Here is a 20515-nt window from a genome sequence, read left to right on the forward strand (position 1 = left end):
AGAAAAGCCAACATGGCCGAAACTCAGTTGACTCCAATAGGAATAATTGCCGTTGTATGACAATTTTTTGCATTTTTGTCTACTAAGATCTACTAAAGAACAATAATAATCAACAAGACGAGAACTATTATTGAGTAAGACGGTATTGTTGGCGAGTTGTCTCCGTTTAGTAGTTATTGCCCCATAAATGATCAATTACGTTTTAGCACATACTTACAACTTCTCGTCCAATCAAATTGCTTATATTTGCCTTCTAATTTTCATAGTACATACTTTTCCTGTGTACTAAGTAACTACGCATGAATGACCACAAGGGTAAGATTTCATTGTATCGTAATCAAGATATTTAAAACAAAAATTGCCACTGGCTATTTTGAAATAAAAATGCTGTGTTCCAAATTAAAGACATTAAATTAAATAGTTTGTAATTAGTTTTCTTATTGATTTTTAAATATCCTGCTATTAAAATCTTTGGATCTAAAAAATGTTTTTGACAATTGCAAATTTTATCATTAAAATAAAGGGTAATACATATGGTTCTTTATACCTTGATTAGAGTACAACGATATCTTAAAATTATGATAATGTATCATCCATGCAATTACTTTGTACACAGAAAAGTGTGTACTATGAAAACTTGTGAATGAAAATTAAAGCAACTTGGTAATAATTTTTTAAACTTTCTTAAGGAAAGTGATCTATTTCGTCATGAATTGATTGATTTATTGATTATTGGTTGCTTAATGTCCAGTGGCAAATATTTCCTGCATGTTCAGGACGATGTCATGAATTGAAAAACTGTGATTATGTCTGAAGATAATGTGCCACCTATATATATATATATATATAAACATATTCTGATAAATCTTTTAGTTTTTACTTTGAACTAATAAAAAAAAACACACAAAACCTATAATCTCTGATCTTTTTGTAGTTGCTTTTTAATGCCTATCTGCTAGACTATATCTTTGGGGACAAACTATCTATATGTTTCAAATTTATTATAGCTTTAGTTTTACTGTGAAAATAAAAAATGTTTTCAAAACATGTAAAGCTTCCACTGCAATTTCATTATAACCTGCTTTTGGTCAATTCATTTTATCATCTTACCTAAGAAGAACATGTATAGTAAAACACCGCTTTATATCAGTATACATACTTACACCAGCAGCTACCATCTTTTCATTCTGGAGTGAAGGGCCTTTTGAAATCACATATTTTACAATGATACTGGTGAGTAGATTTACAAAATTCGTTAATGAGCTCCGTTTTACAAACACCTGTGATACAAGTAGTCAGCCAAAATAAAATATCAACAGACCAATTAAAAGATTACACGAGTTGTAAATATGTGCTAAATTGGATAGTCTATGGAAAGTAAGCACATACTTACAACTTCTCGTCCAATCAAATTGCTTATATTTGCCTTCTAATTTTCATAGTACATACTTTTCCTGTGTACTAAGTAACTACGCATGAATGACCACAAGGGTAAGATTTCATTGTATCGTAATCAAGATATTTAAAACAAAAATTGCCACTGGCTATTTTGAAATAAAATGCTGTGTTCCAAATTAAAGACATTAAATTAAATAGTTTGTAATTAGTTTTCACATTGATTTTTAAATATCCTGCTATTAAAATCTTTGGATCTAAAAAATGTTTTTGACAATTGCAAATTTTATCATTAAAATAAAGGGTAATACATATGGTTCTTTATACCTTGATTAGAGTACAACGATATCTTAAAATTATGATAATGTATCATCCATGCAATTACTTTGTACACAGAAAAGTGTGTACTATGAAAACTTGTGAATGAAAATTAAAGCAACTTGGTAATAATTTTTTAAACTTTCTTAAGGAAAGTGATCTATTTCGTCATGAATTGATTGATTTATTGATTATTGGTTGCTTAATGTCCAGTGGCAAATATTTCCTGCATGTTCAGGACGATGTCATGAATTGAAAAACTGTGATTATGTCTGAAGATAATGTGCCACCTATATATATATATATATATATATAAACATATTCTGATAAATCTTTTAGTTTTTACTTTGAACTAATAAAAAAAAACACACAAAACCTATAATCTCTGATCTATTTGTAGTTGCTTTTTAATGCCTATCTGCTAGACTATATCTTTGGGGACAAACTATCTATATGTTTCAAATTTATTATAGCTTTAGTTTTACTGTGAAATTAAAAAATGTTTTCAAAACATGTAAAGCTTCCACTGCAATTTCATTATTACCTGCTTTTGGTCAATTCATTTTGTCATCTTACCTAAGAAGAACATGTATAGTAAAACACCGCTTTATATCAGTATACATACTTACACCAGCAGCTACCATCTTTTCATTCTGGAGTGAAGGGCCTTTTGAAGTCACATATTTTACAATGATACTGGTGAGTAGATTTACAAAATTCGTTAATGAGCTCCGTTTTACAAACACCTGTGATACAAGTAGTCAGCCAAAATAAACTATCAACAGACCAATTAAAAGATTACTCGAGTTGTAAATATGTGCTAAATTGGATAGTCTATGGAAAGTTAGCACATACTTACAACTTCTCGTCCAATCAAATTGCTTATATTTGCCTTCTAATTTTCATAGTACATACTTTTCCTGTGTACTAAGTAACTACGCATGAATGACCACAAGGGTAAGATTTCATTGTATCGTAATCAAGATATTTAAAACAAAAATTGCCACTGGCTATTTTGAAATAAAATGCTGTGTCCCAAATTAAAGACATTAAATTAAATAGTTTGTAATTAGTTTTCACATTGATTTTTAAATATCCTGCTATTAAAATCTTTGGATCTAAAAAATGTTTTTGACAAATGCAAATTTTATCATTAAAATAAAGGGTAATACATATGGTTCTTTATACCTTGATTAGAGTACAACGATATCTTAAAATTATGATAATGTATCATCCATGCAATTACTTTGTACACAGAAAAGTGTGTACTATGAAAACTTGTGAATGAAAATTAAAGCAACTTGGTAATAATTTTTTAAACTTTCTTAAGGAAAGTGATCTATTTCGTCATGAATTGATTGATTTATTGATTATTGGTTGCTTAATGTCCAGTGGCAAATATTTCATGCATGTTCAGGACGATGTCATGAATTGAAAAACTGTGATTATGTCTGAAGATAATGTGCCACCTATATATATATATATATATATATAAACATATTCTGATAAATCTTTTAGTTTTTACTTTGAAATAATAAAAAAATAAAAAAAACAACACAAAACACAAAACCTATAATCTCTGATCTATTGGTAGTTGCTTTTCTGCTAGACTATATCTATGGGGACAAACTATCTCTATGTTTCAAATTTATTATAGCTTTAGTTTTACTGTGAAATTAAAAAAATGTTTTCAAAACATGTAAAGCTTCCACTGCAATTTAATTATTGCCTGCTTTTGGTCAATTTATTTTGTTATCTTACCATGTAAGAAAAACATGTATAGTAAAACACCGCTTTATATCAGTATACATACTTACACCAGCAGCTACCATCTTTTCATTCTGGAGTGAAGGGCCTTTTGAAATCACATATTTTACAATAATACTAGTGAGTAGATTTACAAAACTTCGTTAATGAGCTCCTTTTTACAAACACCTGTGATACAAGTAGTCAGCCAAAATAAACTATCAATAGACCAATTAAAAGATTACTCGAGTTGTAAATATGTGCTAAATTGGATAGTCTATGGAAAGATATATACTATGAAATTAAGAGCTCGGGGCAAGCCCCTCGCTCTAAATTTCATAGTATATACCTTTCCATAGACTAACCTAGACGTAGTATGGTGATGATGGGCACGGAAATGTGGTACTAGTAAATATATTTCATTTCGTTTGAAAATGGGTTTTTCCCGTTTGGTATTTGTATTAATTATATATAGATGGGAACTAGTGTAACTAGTTCTGAAACTAGTTCTGCAAGAGTATGTACTATTTATAAAGTTTGATGGTACGTGCACAAGGCACGAGAAAAGTTTTGGCGGTTTCTACGGGTGGGGTTTTATGGTACTATATAAAGTTTGGCATTTAAATGTATTAGTATCGAAGGTGCTTGCAGTTACGTCGAATCGTCACGAAGTTAGTCACATTAGCTGCTATGTTTATTACATGTATTTATATATGTTGGTTGTATAAAAGAAACCTGTATTATAAAGTTTAATAAAATAATGTATCGCAAGAGAAGATAATATGTTACTGCGAGCAACTAATCCTATTTCTGTGTTTGTTTTGTTTAAAGCCTATTGAATTTAGAGTAGAAATACTTAAAATTCGGACGAGCAGGGCGAGGGAGAATTTAACATAATTTGTGTAATCAACTCCTACAGCTTTCAACACAGATCCCTGAAACATTACAAGAAGATTTCACATCTATTATAGAATTATTTGAGGATTTTTAAAGACTGGAACTTGGTCATTATTCAGAATTTCTTTTTATTTGTCAAATTTCCTTGATTACTATAAACAATGTAGAGAAACTTTAAATAGCAAAATGATTATCAAGACGAAATCTATTGTTAACATGGTCAAATCGTCAGTCAACTCTTATAGGATTAATTCCCTTTAAATAAGGATTTTCCCTATTTATGCGTTTAGGGCAAAAACTATAGTAAAATGAAAACTTCTAATAGCAAAAATGATAAGAAAACCAAACAGTTTACAAAAGAAACCTGAAACAACAAAATTGATCTGCGAAAACAAATGATTTAAGTCGTGCATTGTAATCTATGATGTTAGAGAGAGGTCACTGTGCCGACCGTGCGAGACCCTCATGGGTAGTCAAGGTCGTTAAACACCGCCTAGTAGTAGAAGAGGTCATTCGTTGGTGCATATATCAGTGAGCGAAACAGAGTTATTTGATAAATTGGCATAGTATATTTTCTGTATTTTACCGAAAATGGGAGCTGGATAATGGACTGGTTTTTCGCAGTCAACATTACACTTTTACTTACAGGCTAGAGAACCGTTTGAATATATGAAATTTTCACAATTTCCACAGCTTTCACTCGTAGACTTACAATCTTGTGTCTATTCCTTACATTTCCATTTTCTACATAAGGAAATGCCTGTACCAAGTCAGGAATATGAAAGTTGTTTACCATCCGTTTGATGTGTTTGAGCTTTTGATTTTGCCATTTGTTAAGGGACTTTCCGTTTTGAATTTTCCTTGCAGTTCGGTATTTTTGTAATTTTACTTTTAGCTTTCACATTTTGATTTGCTTGAGAAATGCCAAAAAGAATTAATTTTCCTTACATGGATGGTCCTTGTCAAGTGTTTTACTTTGGGTGATGTCTTCAAAAAGCATCATAATATTTTCTAAATTTGGAATTGTTTTTAAAAAATAAGAAAATGAGTTATACCTATCTGCTTATGCATGTATAATTATATATATGCTAATTGATTTTAATATAGGCTATGGGGCGGATGCTGCCCCAAGTTTTTCATATGGTAAAAAGCAAAATATTGATGGAAGACACAGGATGCTGATAGATGTATCTCACTGTAGTCTGCCTAAAGAAGACCCCAGTGATTCACAAAAGTGCTTATGCCTGAGTAAAACTAATCTGGGTATGGCAGTCTGAAGAAGATTTTTTGAAGTAGTCGATCGCTAACCGTATTTGAATAATTAACAGTCGTTCTATTCCTGCAGGTTTACACTATTTTTGTAAGTTATAGGTCCTTGTACTAAGTGGATCCTACACAGAAGAGATGCCCACTCTCAGAAAAGCCAGTTTTATCCAATTCAATTTTCAAAGTTCGTATTTGGGCTCGAACTGCACCTTAATACCTGAGTTACATGACAATGAATATATATATATATATGAAGGTTGAGGGAAGATGCACAAATTTCTAAATATCATAAAGTTGACCTCTTAACGTATGGGGATCCATTGGGGCATACAAAAATAACGTGTTTTTGGGTAGAGGCACGAAAAGGGTTAAAACAAAATTGACGGATCTTTGTGAAGTCCTGAAAAAAACAGTTTGTTGTTGTTGTTCCGATTGGAAATTCAAAATTGGTGAACATCTGACTGGTGAAACATATGGGGCAATTACGATCAATGACATTAAATTTTTCCTTTTCTTTTGAAGAAAGAATACAAAAAATAAAATTATGAACAAATCCCGAAGGATCATGAAAAACACATATAATTTCTATATGAATTGATGTAGTCATTTTAAGTAATATTTAGTGAAACAAGGTTGCGGAAAGCAGACGCATTTACATTTTAATATAAAAGAAAATTTATATTATAAAAATAAAATAACTTGATGTAAGCAGAGACCTATATTACAAGAGAATCGCAACTCTAGTAGAGTCTATATAACAGCCAATGAAATGAATGGCCACCGGAAAGCCGATTAATCCGATGGATTTATGGGTAAAAATCACTATTGTTGTGAAAAAGGTTCTACGCCTCACGGTTTTTCTATATTGCGTGCACATGAATGAAGCTTTATTCAAATAAGAAATTAATTGTAATTTTCTTAAATATTAATTCTCAATACACACTTCGAACATGAAGAAACCGTAAATTTACCGACAATCAATTAAAAAACAACTCAATGCAAGCCCATGATGAAACTGTCAAACAACACTTAGAAATCAAACATTTACCGACAATCCCACAGAAAAAACTCAATGCAAGCCCAATTAATGATGAATATAAAAATAAATAAAATGTTAATAATTTATAAATATCAAGAATAAAAAACAAAGCCTTTCATGATTAACAATTAATTAACAAATAAATTAAGTTTTTTTCCACATTAATTAATTTTACATTTTGTGAATTGTATTTTTGGAAGTCGTGTGTGGACACCTGTGGTGTAACAACTTCTTGTTTACAAGTTGTCAATTAAACTCATTATTTATAACATGTTCGTGATTTACCTGGTCATCGAATAATTCAAACCTAATATACATGTCACACTGTGAAATTATGTCTCCGAGACAGGTGTATATTCAACAGAAACCCATTATGAAACTATCAAATAAAATGAACTCTGATACAATTTATCAAGTGTTAATTATTTACTATCAGTTTTTTTTTTTATACAATATCAAATTATGTTTCTATTTCAATAATACAAATCTAAAATCAAAATTGCATTAAAATAAATAATTACATATGAACTCAAATTATTTAATTAATTATGATAAATTTAACACTGAAACAGTTTATGTTAATTTATATGCTTAAACATTCGTCCTTACTTTGAGTACTTTTAATACTTTTATTCATGACTTTATTACCTAAGGAGATTACGCGAGGTTTAACTAGTGGCCGCGTGTTTTTACGGGATTTCGCCGAGTTGCGAATCTCTTGTATTATAGGTCTCTGATGTAAGCAACTAGAACTAAATACAAGATGGCGGGCAGGTAGGAGTCGTGAGAAAACTCAGGTGTACACAATGGTGATTACTGTTGATTTTGGACAAGTAAAGGATAAATCAATAATGGGAAACAGTAGTGATTAGATTCAATATAATGAAACTAGTAAGTTTATGTGGTGATTTCAATGGAAACAAGTAAAAAAAGGAATCGAAGTGACACAAGTACCCCGTCCCCAGCTACGAGACCTACAAAAATGGCGGCAACCGCAAATGCAATGACAACACAACTCACAACTCCTCAAAATGACTTTATGATCTGTGGCGCATATAGTGCTGCTCATCAGGCATTATATGGTCAAGGCATTCATGATTCTCCATATAGTCCGTCTACCGTGGGTACCTATTCAAATGCAGGCCCCTCATCCGACATTATATGGTCAAGGCATTCATGATTCTCCATATAGTCCGTCTACCGTGGGTACCTATTCAAATGCAGGCCCCTCATCCGACATTATATGGTCAAGGCATTCATGATTCTCCATATAGTCCGTCTACCGTGGGTACCTATTCAAATGCAGGCCCCTCATCCGACACCAGCTAATGTACAGACACCTTTTCATCCGGCACTCTTCCACAACAACTATCATTCTCGCAGTCTCCACCTATGCCATTCTATGAACATCTAGACAGATTCATGGTTGAAGTCAACGAAAAACTGTCCAAATTAAACATTCTAGATGGCTTATGTAACCGAATGTTGAGTATTGAAAGTCACTGTAAGTCATTTGACAAAGACATTGGAGATATTAAGAGTCAATTTACATCTATTAACTCAAGTATGGAAAATTACGGGAAACAGACAAATGAATTTCGAGATAGACTTGCTGATGTCGAATATGAAAATCAGCAAATAAGTCAGGAGAACAATGCATTGAGGGAGAGAGTGGTCGAGTCTCAAACAAGATCAATGAGGTACAATTTAATTTTCAAAGGCATAGCTGACGTTGAAAATTATAACGAACTAGAGAATACTGAAACTAAAGTCGAAGAATTCATGGGTGAAGTGCTAAAAATTAAGGATAACATCAACTTCCATGTAGTACATAGGCTTTAGCCAAAAACAGATGGTACTCCCAGAAGTATTGTTGCCAAATTCGAGAGGCGCAAGGACAGGGACAGAGTACTTGCAATCGCCAGGGACAAATTACGAGAAAATCATAGATATTCTATCTATGAGCAATTTCCCTTCGAAGTAGCCGACAGACGAAAACAACTATACCAATTCTGAAAGATGCCATAAGTAAGAACCACCATGCTGTCTTACGGGACGATAAACTTTACATCGACCATAAGCGGTACTACCCCCATCCCCCTAAATTGGAAAACCGTGATGGGACAAGAAGTTAGGGGTACAGTACAGGAGGACAACCATGCAATGCGAATGACTTGAAATGTTGCTTATTAAACATTTGTGGTATAAAATCTAAATTGTTATGTCCAGAGTTTGTTGATCTTATAAACAAAAATGACATTCTTTTTTTTGTAGAAACTAAACTAACTGAATTTGATATTCTTGATCTGCCTTGTAATTATGTCTGTAAAACCATGGAAGTATTATATTGACAGGAACTCCAACGAAAAATTAGCACATTCGCATCCCACTGATTTCTTTAGGAAAATAAAAGGTTCCGACTCAGTTTTTCAAGTACGTGATAACTCCTTTGTGGGGTATCTGCGATGCCGCCTTCGCCTGTATAGTTTACAGAAACTGATCTTATCACGTGATCTGTTATCGAAGGTCTTATCTACCTACCAATGTAAATTAACACGGAAACTCCCGTGGCTAATTGCGAATCGCTACATGAATAACGACACCTGTTTCTGTTCAATAATTAAAGACTACAGCTGAAACCATCTAAAAAATCGGTCCATATTTAACAGAATGACAAAAGAAAGTTAACTGTATTCGGAAAGAAGGTAATATTATTTTTAGTTTTGTTTGATATGTTTTTATCACTGGAACTAGGAAATCGGGAAATATCCGTTTATGAAAATTACATGACTCTGAAGTAAAGTGTTTGCAGAAAATAATGTGATGCGCGTGTAGTGTGCCGGATGGTGCCGGATAACTCAAATTTTAAGTTAAAGATTGAAAACTTTAATCGAGTGTAACACAAATATTTATGGTTTTCTCTATCGTAAAATATCGTAAAATGTAATTTAACATATTTATAGAAAATGTTTTAAACACTAAGAGAGGTGGATAATTATACGCACGTGGTGGCCTCTTCATATAGCATGTATCAGGTTATAACACCGATTACATGTACACCTTTTGAATAAATTCAAAAGTTTAAAACAACCTTCAACCTAGTCCGAGATTGCTCTGACGTCTGACGGACTTGTTTTGGGAAATAATGGCTTAATTTTAAATATTTCGATGCATTTAAAGAACTATCATAATGCTGGGTCCTAAGCAGTATATTCTTAAAATTTTATCATCAGAATTAACCAGTTTAGAATTAAATGTATTTGTAAAGGCTTAACATATCTGAAACATCTTGCAGCGTTTGTTTAGAAATTTATAATATTTTGTTTTTGTTGAAATGCATGAAATATTTCACATCGGACTTTCAGTAACTAATGCGACAAGATATTTGTCAAAGTTAGCAGTAAACCTCAATTATACATGCAGATTACAACTCATGATGTGTTTCCTTACCCAAGAAATTTATTAGAATTCAATATAAAAATTAGAAGATGTGATATGATTGCCAATGAGACTACTCTCCACCAGAGACCAAATGACATAGAAGTTTACAACTATAGGTCACCGTACAGCCTTTATCTTTTCTATTGAACAAGTTTCAGATTTACAAAAGCAATAAAACTCTTCAATGTCTTCACCGATATTTTTTTCAAATTCTTCATCATCAAAATCGTGCACGTCCATACTGATTAGTGAAATATTTGTAAGTGACGATAGTTTATTAACATAGAAAACCTAGTAAAAAACTGTCAACTGCCAAATATTGGCATGGTCGTTAAATGTCATATCCTTGACATTTATGTATACATCCGGTTACTTCGGTAAATTCCGTAATTACGAGTATCCCGAAAACGTTGTTGAACCCATGCATCGATACGACTAATTGAAAGATGTCAAGTTAATTAACAGATACTTAACGATTTTGCGGCATCGCACTATAAACGTTTGAAATCGGTTTGTTGGAGTTCCTGTCAATATAATACTTCCATGGTAAAACTAAAAACAGAAAAAAATTCCAAAAAGCATGAGGTGGTATAGCAATTGTTTACAAAAAGATATTTAAAAAGTATATTACATTTCATGAAACTGACTGTCAATTTGTTTATTGGATGCAGATTTCAAAATTGCTTTTAAATGTAAAGACAGATATTTTATTGGGTTGCATATACATACCACCTGAAAATACTAAGTACTCAAATGTTGAAGCGTTTGACGAAATTGAAAATGAACTGATGTTATTTTTGAAAAAAGAAAAACTTGAATATGGCTTGATTAGTGATTTTAATTCCAAAACTAGTGTGTTACCTGATTACATTATTCCAGATGACAATATTATAGATGTTTTGAATCTTGATGAAGATAATGAAATTTTGGAATATTTATTTGATTATCAAAATCTACTGAGAGATAATATTCCATTGCATCGAGTGAGTGGATGTTCTTGTAAACCAAACAATTATGGTCACAGACTCTTGAATCTATGCAAAAAATTAAATATCTATATTGTTAATTCGAGGGTCGGTGATGACAAAGGTGTAGGAGCAAGAACATGCAAAGATATCAGTGTTGTTGACTATTTACTTTTATCTTCTCAGTTATTTCCCATGTTGAAAAAATTTGCTATAGCTGAATTTGAACCGTTATTTTCTGATTGTCACAGTGCGCTTTGTTTTGAGTTTCAAGCTTCACTGCTCACACATACTCGAGGCAAATTGGACGATTTAAATGATACCAATCAAACATTTGTTAAATGGAATTCAAATCGTAGTTCAGAATTTGTAAATTGTACTCAAACAGAATATAGCCTCACTATCTCAGATAGTGAGGATATATTGGCTGATGTATTACTGTGACTTGACTGTTAGTGTTGCTCAGTCTCCACCTATTGCTACTTATTCAAAATTCTGACCAAATTTCAATTTGTTTTATAAGACCAAACTGTTCAACTGGTCAGAAATTTGAACAAACTGCTGTAGAAAACCACATTCAAGTCGTGAAAGTGCAAGGTGATAAAATAAAGCATTCTTACAATCCTATCCTATAAGACTTTAATTCCACATCAATGTTATTATGAAAAATCAGTCTAACAGTTTGTATAGAAATTTTATTGTTATTGTCATGCTAAAGGTGATAGGTAGTAATTTTGAATTGCTATAAAAATGTCCAAACTAAGCTTTCATACAATTTTTCTTTCGAAAAGTCTTCTATATTCATAAGAATCAGACATCATTTGAATTAAAACGTCTTATATTCAGTAAAATATATGTGAAATTACAATACGTTGTTAATAAGTTTCCATGGGAGATAACCTTAAAAGGCTAAAATCATTATTCTTTTGAATATAGAAGACTTTTCGAAAGAAAAATTGATTATCTCCCATGGAAACTTCCTAAAAGCGTATTTTAATTTCACACATATTTTACTGAATATAAAATGTTTTTAATTCAAATGATGTCTGATTCTTAGGAATATAGAAGACTTTTTGAAAGAAAATTGTATGAAAGCTTAGTTTGGACATTTTTACAGCTATTCCAAATTAATACCTATCACCTTTAGCATGACAATAACAATCAAATTTCTATACAAACTGTTAGGGGACGACCATTTGATATTCTGGTGGGGGCCAGGAGGATTTGTTTTGGATCGGTTATTTATTTTTGTGAACTAGAAGAAGAGATTATCTATTTTCTGCACTGTTGAAGCATGATTTTTCATTTTCATTAAAACAAGGGACTGATTATTTATTTTCACAATTATATTTATAATATTTGAAAACACACAATTTTTAATTTTTTTTTTTATTCCTAAATAGATTATAAATGTATAGTCAAATCATTATGTACCATTTAATCAGAATTAATCATCATCCTGTGGAAGTGAATCTTCTAAATTCCCAGCTGCATTTATTGCATACGTACAAGGTATGAAAATGGGGGCTGTAACTAAGCCTCTTTTAAAAGTAATGTCAAACATATTTGCCGAGCGGAGCGAGGTAAAAAAATTCAGTGTAAGACTTATAGTTTTTAGGGACAACATCAAAAGGCCAATATGTAGGATAAAGCAAAAAGTGTAATTCACAAACTTAAGTATGTGGCTGCTTTTTTATAGTGTTTTGGCTTGCAGAAAATCTTTTTAATATACCTGTCAATTATGTGTGTTTTTTTTCTCAAATTAAGTTAAGAGGGGCTGATTATCATTGATATAACTATGTCAAGTAAGTTTCTATAACACATTTCAATTACAACTTGATGTAGTTCCTAACTGAGATACAATTTGAAATTCATGTAGTTTGTAAAATTAGATAAAAAGTCCTTAAATAAAAAAAAACTCAAGTTTAAAAAAAATTACTAAATAACAAATGGAATGTAACACTAAGAGAATTAAGAAGGGCAATCAATGAACAAAAGACAAACCCATGAACAGATAAAACACAAAACGACAAACATTATAGACAAATAATACTGAAAACTATAATTAAATGAGAAACATGGATCTTGAAAAACAAAGGCTATGTCAGAGGGTGAACAGAACTTGCTTCTTGCAACGCATTCGAAGTAAAAACAATTTGATATGAAGACAAGCTTTTGTTCAGTTTGAAATTTCCTACCTGAGGCATTTGCCTCAATTTAGTTACAGCCCTCTTATGAAAGTGAGGTAAATGTTCCTGAGTTAATATACCTCTAGTTAATTGAAACCCATTTTCAGACATTTCAAGTACATTAATATTTATACATTGTATTATAAAAGATTTGGGAAGTTTTTCCCGAAAAAAATATGAAAAAAGACGAATTTTGGAAGAATCTGGTGTCATTTCATACTTTAAAATAGCATTTATAAAATTGCTTAAAAGACCTGCCGAGTTATTTATTTTCAATACATTGTAGGTCAGGTCATTTATTTTCAAACTACCACAGAACAAACCATTCATTTTTGTCGAGCCTTCGACTTTAGTCGAAAAAGCGAGACATAGCGATCCTACATTCCGTCGGCGTCGGCGTCGTCGTCGTCGTCGTCCACAAATATTCACTCTGTGGTTAAAGTTTTTGAAATTTTAATAACTTTCTTAAACTATCCTGGATTTCTACCAAACTTGGGCAGAAGCTTGTTTATGATCATAAGATAGTATCCAGAAGTAAATTTTGTAAAATAAAATTCCATTTTTACCGTATTTTACTTATAAATGGACTTAGTTTTTTCTGCTGGGAAATATTACATTCACTCTGTGGTTAAAGTTTTTGAAATTTTAATAACTTTCTTAAACTATCTTGGATTTGTACCAAACTTGGACAGAAGCTTGTTTACGATCATAAGATAGTATCTAGAAGTAAATTTTGTAAAAGAATAAATCCATTTTTTCCTTATTTTACTTTTAAATGGACTTAGATTTTCTGCCAGGAAACAACACATTCACTCTGTGGTTAAAATTTTTAATAACTTTCTTATACTATTTTGGATTTGTACCAAACTTGGACAGAAGCTTGTTTATGATCAAATGCTAGTATCTAGAAGGAAATTTTGTTTTCTTCCAGTTAACATTACATTCAGTCTGCAGTTGAAGTTTGTAAACATTTATTAGATTCATAAACTATCCTGGATTTTTACCAAACTTGGACAGAAGCTTCTTACAATCAAATGGTAGTATCAAGAGGAATATTTTTATTGATTTACTTCCTCATTTTTGTTGAGCCTGCGATTAACAGAAAAAGTAGGCGAGACACTGGGTTCGAACCCTTACGAATTTTTGTTATTATCAAGGCTGAGTTATTTATTTTCAAAATCCTCCTGCCCCCCCCCCCCCCCCCCCCACGAATATCAAATGGTCGTCCCCCGTTAAATATTGCTTACAAGAAATATCAGCAAAAGATTGCAGACGTTCTTCGGAACCTTTCTAAAAGTGATAGCAAATCTTTTTGGAAGATTTTAAAATAATGTTCGCAATTCAAAAACGGATAACATAAATGATAAATATTTCTATTGAATCTTTGTATAAACATTTTAGGGAGTTAAGCAAAAACGATGAGGCAGTTGAAAACCTTGGAGATTTTGTTTTTGATAATGATACTATACCAGAAGACATTAATTAATTATAAGCAAAGAAGAAATTAAACTCGCTATAAGTAATTTGAAAAATAATAAATCAAGTCAGGTGATGATGGTGTCCTAAATGAATATATAAAGAGTACTGTTAACACTCTTGTGCCTGTATATGTAAAGTTATTTAACTTGATTTTTGATACTGGAGTAATACCAGAAAAATGGGATGCTGGAACATCAGTGCCAATATTCAAAAACAAGGGTACAAGGTCGGATCCAAGTTGTTACAGGGGTATTACCTTATATTCTTGTTTTAGCAAATTATTTTCGTCTATCCTATATAATAGACTTGGTAAACTATCAGATTGTATCTCCCTTATTTCAAGCTCACAGGCTGGTTTTCGTAAAGGACACTCAACTATTGATAACATATATTTGTCTTGTACGCCCTAGTCATTATTTACTTTTCCTTAGGCGGGAAACTTTATAGTACATTTGTTGATTTTAAGTCTGCTTTTGACACCATTTGGAGACTAGGGCTGTGGAATAAATTGCAAAAATCTGGTATCAGGGGTAAAATTTTAACTGTTATTTATAATATGTACCAAAATTTGAAGACACGAGTCAAACTTGGTAAAGAGTACTCGGACATATTCAACTGTGAGATTGGTGTTAGGCAAGGAGAAAATTTGTCACCATTTTTGTTTTCAACTTATCTGAACGACCTAGAAGATTTTTTTGTGGATAATAATGTAGACTGTCTGGAAAATATCTCAGATTTATGCTTAGAAAAATTATTGCTTTATATCAAACTGTTCTTGATATCGTATGCTGACGACACTGTCATCATGTCTGAAACGCCTTAAGGTTTACAAAAAGCATTAATTGGAATCATTTGAGAAATATTGGAATATATAGAAACTAAAAGTTAACATTGGTAAAACAAAGGTAGTGGTAGTGGTTTTTAGTAAAAGAAAGATGAAGAATTGTAATGCATTTAAGATTAATGATCAAATTATAGAAACAGTGGATTCATATACATACCTAGGGGTCATGTTTAATTACAATGGAACTTTTCCAACCGCTAGAAAAATATTACATGATCAAGCTCAGAAGGCACTTTATGCCTTATTCTATAAAATACAAAATATCAGTATACCTATTGATTTATACAATTTAAACTTTTTGATTGTCTTGTTGTTCCAGTTTTGTTATATTCAGCTGAAGTATGGGGTTTTGAAAATAAAAATTGTATAGAAAAAATACATCTTCAATTTTGCAAAAAAAAACTTAAACTTAGAACCACCACTCCTAACTACATGGTTTATGGTGAAACTGTGAGATATCCTTTAGAAATTGTAATAAACCAAAAAATGTTGTCTTTTTGGAATAATTTATTGATAAATGATCATAAATTATCAACAATTATGTATAAATTAATGTTCTAATTACATAAAACTAGTCCTAAAAAGTTCAAATGGATTTCGTACATAAAATCTACTTTGGACGAATGTGGATTGAGTTTTGTTTGGAGTAATCAGGTACATATGGATAAAAACCAACTTCAAATTAACTATAAGACAAAGACTTACCGATCAATTCATTCAGCATTGTGTATCGCAGATTCAAAATTCTTCAAGGGGAGAATTCTATTCTCTATTCAAAAACAAAGTTTGAATTGGAAAAATATTTGATGAATCTCGAGGAACATGAAAGGGTATTCATTACTAAATTGAGATGTGCAAGTATTAGATTTCCTATAGAAGCTGGAAGATGGGCCGGGATACCTAAAAAGAATAGAATTTGTAACCTTTGCAAAAACGGAATCGGGAATGAATTTCATTATTTATTCCAATGTGTATTTCCACCATTTGTAAAACTTAGAAAAACATATGTACCTAGTTACTATAGTACAAATCCAAGTGAGATAAAAATGAAAAATATGTTATCTCTAAGTCATGTTCGACTATACAAAAACCTTTCATTGTTCCTGAAAAAAAATCTCGAAGTATTTTTAGAAAAACCATGTATCAGATTGTGTTATGATTTAATTTCAATAGTGTATTGAAGCATAATATCATATGTTCGATTTTACTGTATTTTCTCTGTACTTTGTCAGTCTCGCCTGCCATCATTTATGTATATAATGTTAGTTTATTGTCCTTTTGTACACTTAATGTGTCTGAGGTTAGATAAAAAATTTGAATCTTGAATCTTGAAGTCTTTGTATGGCCTTCCAAAGTGAGATTAAAAAAAATCAGCAAATCCCATACCGTACATTCAGCTATGAAAGGCCTCAAAATGACAAAATTTTAAACAAATCAATGGAAATAATCAAATTTCTGGTTTACAACAAAACAATTAATTCGAAGAATAAGTATGACAACAATCATTGCCACTGTCGCAGATTTCGAGATTTCAAATGCAATTTTCAGGATACTTTTCGGCGACCTATTGCCGTACTTTTAATATGGAAGTGAATTCATATGATAGAATAGAGATAACGCTTGCTCCCCCGTCTCTTAGTATTTAAGCTAATTTTTCATCAAAATGTAATTTGTTTCACGGGGGTGATGCATTCATTAAAGCAAATATTTTCAAGTTTGACTTTAAATTCTGTTTTCATCAAAAAGTAAAAGGAATTACTATACATGTATAGGAAAACTTTGGTTTAAAAGCCAAGATGACAATAACCAATTTTTATAAAAAATTAGTAGAAAAAATTGTCATATTCTGAACTGACAAATTGTTCTGCATTCCTGCTTTGATATGACAAAGTTATGCGATAGAAAAATGCATACATTGTTTTGTCTTTTCGTCATCGTTTGAAAGAATAAATACACACCTTTTATACATGTATCTAATTCTTTACCGGTTTTCTATATTAATTTTAGTGTGTCTTAGTACAAAATTTGCTTTTTTATTTCACATTAAAAAGTCAGGATAACAAATCAAAGATTTTTCATAAACAAGAATTCTCGGCCACTAAGTTGTCAATCAAGGTCCTCTCTTTTTTCAAAGAGAGAGAGAGAGAGAGAGACCCTATGTTATGCAGGAAAAGGGGGAGGGAGCGCTACTCTATCGAGTTGTCTCCCCTTTTCCTCTAAAACGCTAATAAGCTAAATATCTTCCAATGTGTTAAATACTTGGATCGGACTTCTTTCGCTTTGGGACTTTTATATCTTCTTGCATTTGCATTTTTCAGGGATTCTAGCTGTGACCTGGGGAATTCTAGCTCGTTGCTATCTTGTTTAAGTAATTCCTTCTGTAAACGTGTCCATCTTCTCGGACACTTGTACTTTCGAGGCCTGGCGCTGGTGAATAAAATACAATGTTGTTTGATTTATTCCAAACAGTAATCTAAATTGAAGTGTGATATGTGATATTGGGAGTTTGCGGTCTTCCCTTTTTAACCTAACACCACGAGCTGATTGGAACTATTTATTCATCTATGAAATTTCATCGTCAATTTTGAATTTTCATAAGTCACTTTTTATTGGTCAACTATTCTTTTTTATATTAAAGATCTATATGATTGACATATATTTTATTTAGGTATGTAAAATCAATTAATGGATTATTAAAACCTTTTACTTAATTTACAGGATAAAATCATAATTTAAGTGGACAATAGAAACACTTAACTTCAATAAGTATCGTTTTCCTACGGAAAATTACATACATTTTTATTCTTTAAGAAGAATTGTGTACTTGATTTCTCAACGTCACTTTAAAAGCTATGATCAAAAGAACTCCAGAAATTAGATTATGTTTAACCAATTATTATTACCAAAAGACGAAATTACTTGTTACTTAATCATGCGTAACCATTTCTGTCTCAAAACTTTAGCAAATATTTCAAATGTAATAATTTAATTTTATTTATTCATTTATTTATCTGAGTTTACTTTGTTCACTTTCATTTTCCAGTATACAATTTTCCACCATTATATATGTTAGCGGCTAAGTGAAACTAAGCTTTGAGCTTAAATCCTAGGCAATAAGCTAACGCCTAGGCAGTAAGTCTATTGCCTTAATAATGTTAGGCATTACCCTTAAATCCTAGGATTTTAACTTAAATTCTGAAAATTATGTGTAGGCATTAATGTTAATGTCTAAAAAGCATTAATGTTAATGCCTAAAATAAAAATGAGAGTCAATAAAAAGAAATTTATTCAAAGTTAAAATATATTTGGTACATAATTAGTGCCAATGAGACAAATATCCATCCAAGTCACAATGTGTAAAAAGTAAACAATTATATGTCAAAGTACGACCTTCAACACGGAGCCTTGGCTTACACCGAACAGCAAGCTATAAAGGGCCCCAAAAATGACTAGTGTAAAACAATTCAAACAGGAAAACCAACGGTCTTATCTCTAATATAAAAAAACGAGAAACACTTATGAACCACACCAACAAACGACAAGCACAGATCAACAGGCTCCTGACGTAGGACAGGTGCATAAAAATGCAGCGGGTTTAAACGTTTTAACAGGCGCCAACCTTCACCCTAAACTGAAACAGTGGTATAACATTACAACATAAAAAGACACACTATGAAATATCAATTAAAATGGCTTAACTCGAACAGAAAGACAATACACAAAAAAAGTAAATATACACTGAACGAATACGTTTTATCTATGACACAATATAAATAAAAAAGATGTTTCAATGTCAAAAAGATAACTTTAACCTAGGACAAAATGGCGTTAAATAAAGTAACGTACACAGGTAAATTTAAATATAATAATTTTGTTGTTAGTACAGAAACATTTTTTACAAAATAAATTTGTTATTCATAGTACGAGTACAGAAGTGAATTTTTTTTTTCGTCATATTAAATACTTATCAAAGGTGTTACATATTAAAAATAGTAAGACGAGATATAACACAAAATAAGTAAACATTGAATAACAGAAATGCATTACAAATTGTGTCAACAGGTCAAATTAACACGAAAGTACGATTCGAGAGTACTCGCAGTTACTAAATAGATATAGGAAGATGTGGTATGAGTGCCAATGAGACAACTCTCCATCCAAGTTACAATTTATAAAAATAAACCATTATAGGTCAAGGTACGGCCTTCAACACGGAGCATTGACTCACACCGAACAGCAAGCTATAAAGGGCCCCAAAAATTACTAGTGTAAAACCATTCAAACAGAAAAACCAACGGTCTAATCTATATAAAAACGAGAAACGAGAAACACGTATGAACTACATAAATAAAAGCTAGTTAAGAGCCAAAAACAATTAACAACAAAAAATCATGCATCAGAGCCTTAAATCAATTAAAACACAACATGTCATTTTTCATATCAGACCCTTCATTGGCCCTCGTTCATGATACCATCCCTCGAGCCTTTCGGCTCTTGGGCTGATACCATGACATCATGCCGATAAAGGGTCTGATATGAAAAATTCCATGTAATAATCTACACTTATCAGGTTGTCTGCATATTGATATTGTAAAACATCGATCAGCTGCGAGTCACAATATGAAGCTTTTTGTTGAGTGAGTGCAGCGAACGAATTCAAAAAGGCTTCATATTGTGTCGAGCAGCTGATATTTTAATACCGATAATGCCTGCTGACATCTCAAAGCCGTGATACGAGAATTATACGAAGCGACTGAGCCGAAGGGAAGGATGATAATGCTCTCTATACGTTACATAACACTTGAAACAACTCTGTCGAGGGTCCAAAGGGGGCATTTTGACTGACAAAGTTTCTTTTCATGTCTAATATACTCTTCTTTTCCAGTTGCAGTCGAAATTCGTGCTTTCATCTTGGTCGACCCATTCTGCAGAACCT

The sequence above is a fragment of the Mytilus californianus genome, unplaced genomic scaffold (genome assembly GCF_021869535.1).
Source record: "Mytilus californianus isolate M0D057914Y unplaced genomic scaffold, xbMytCali1.0.p SCAF_5, whole genome shotgun sequence".
Classification (NCBI taxonomy): Eukaryota; Metazoa; Mollusca; class Bivalvia; order Mytilida; family Mytilidae; genus Mytilus; species Mytilus californianus.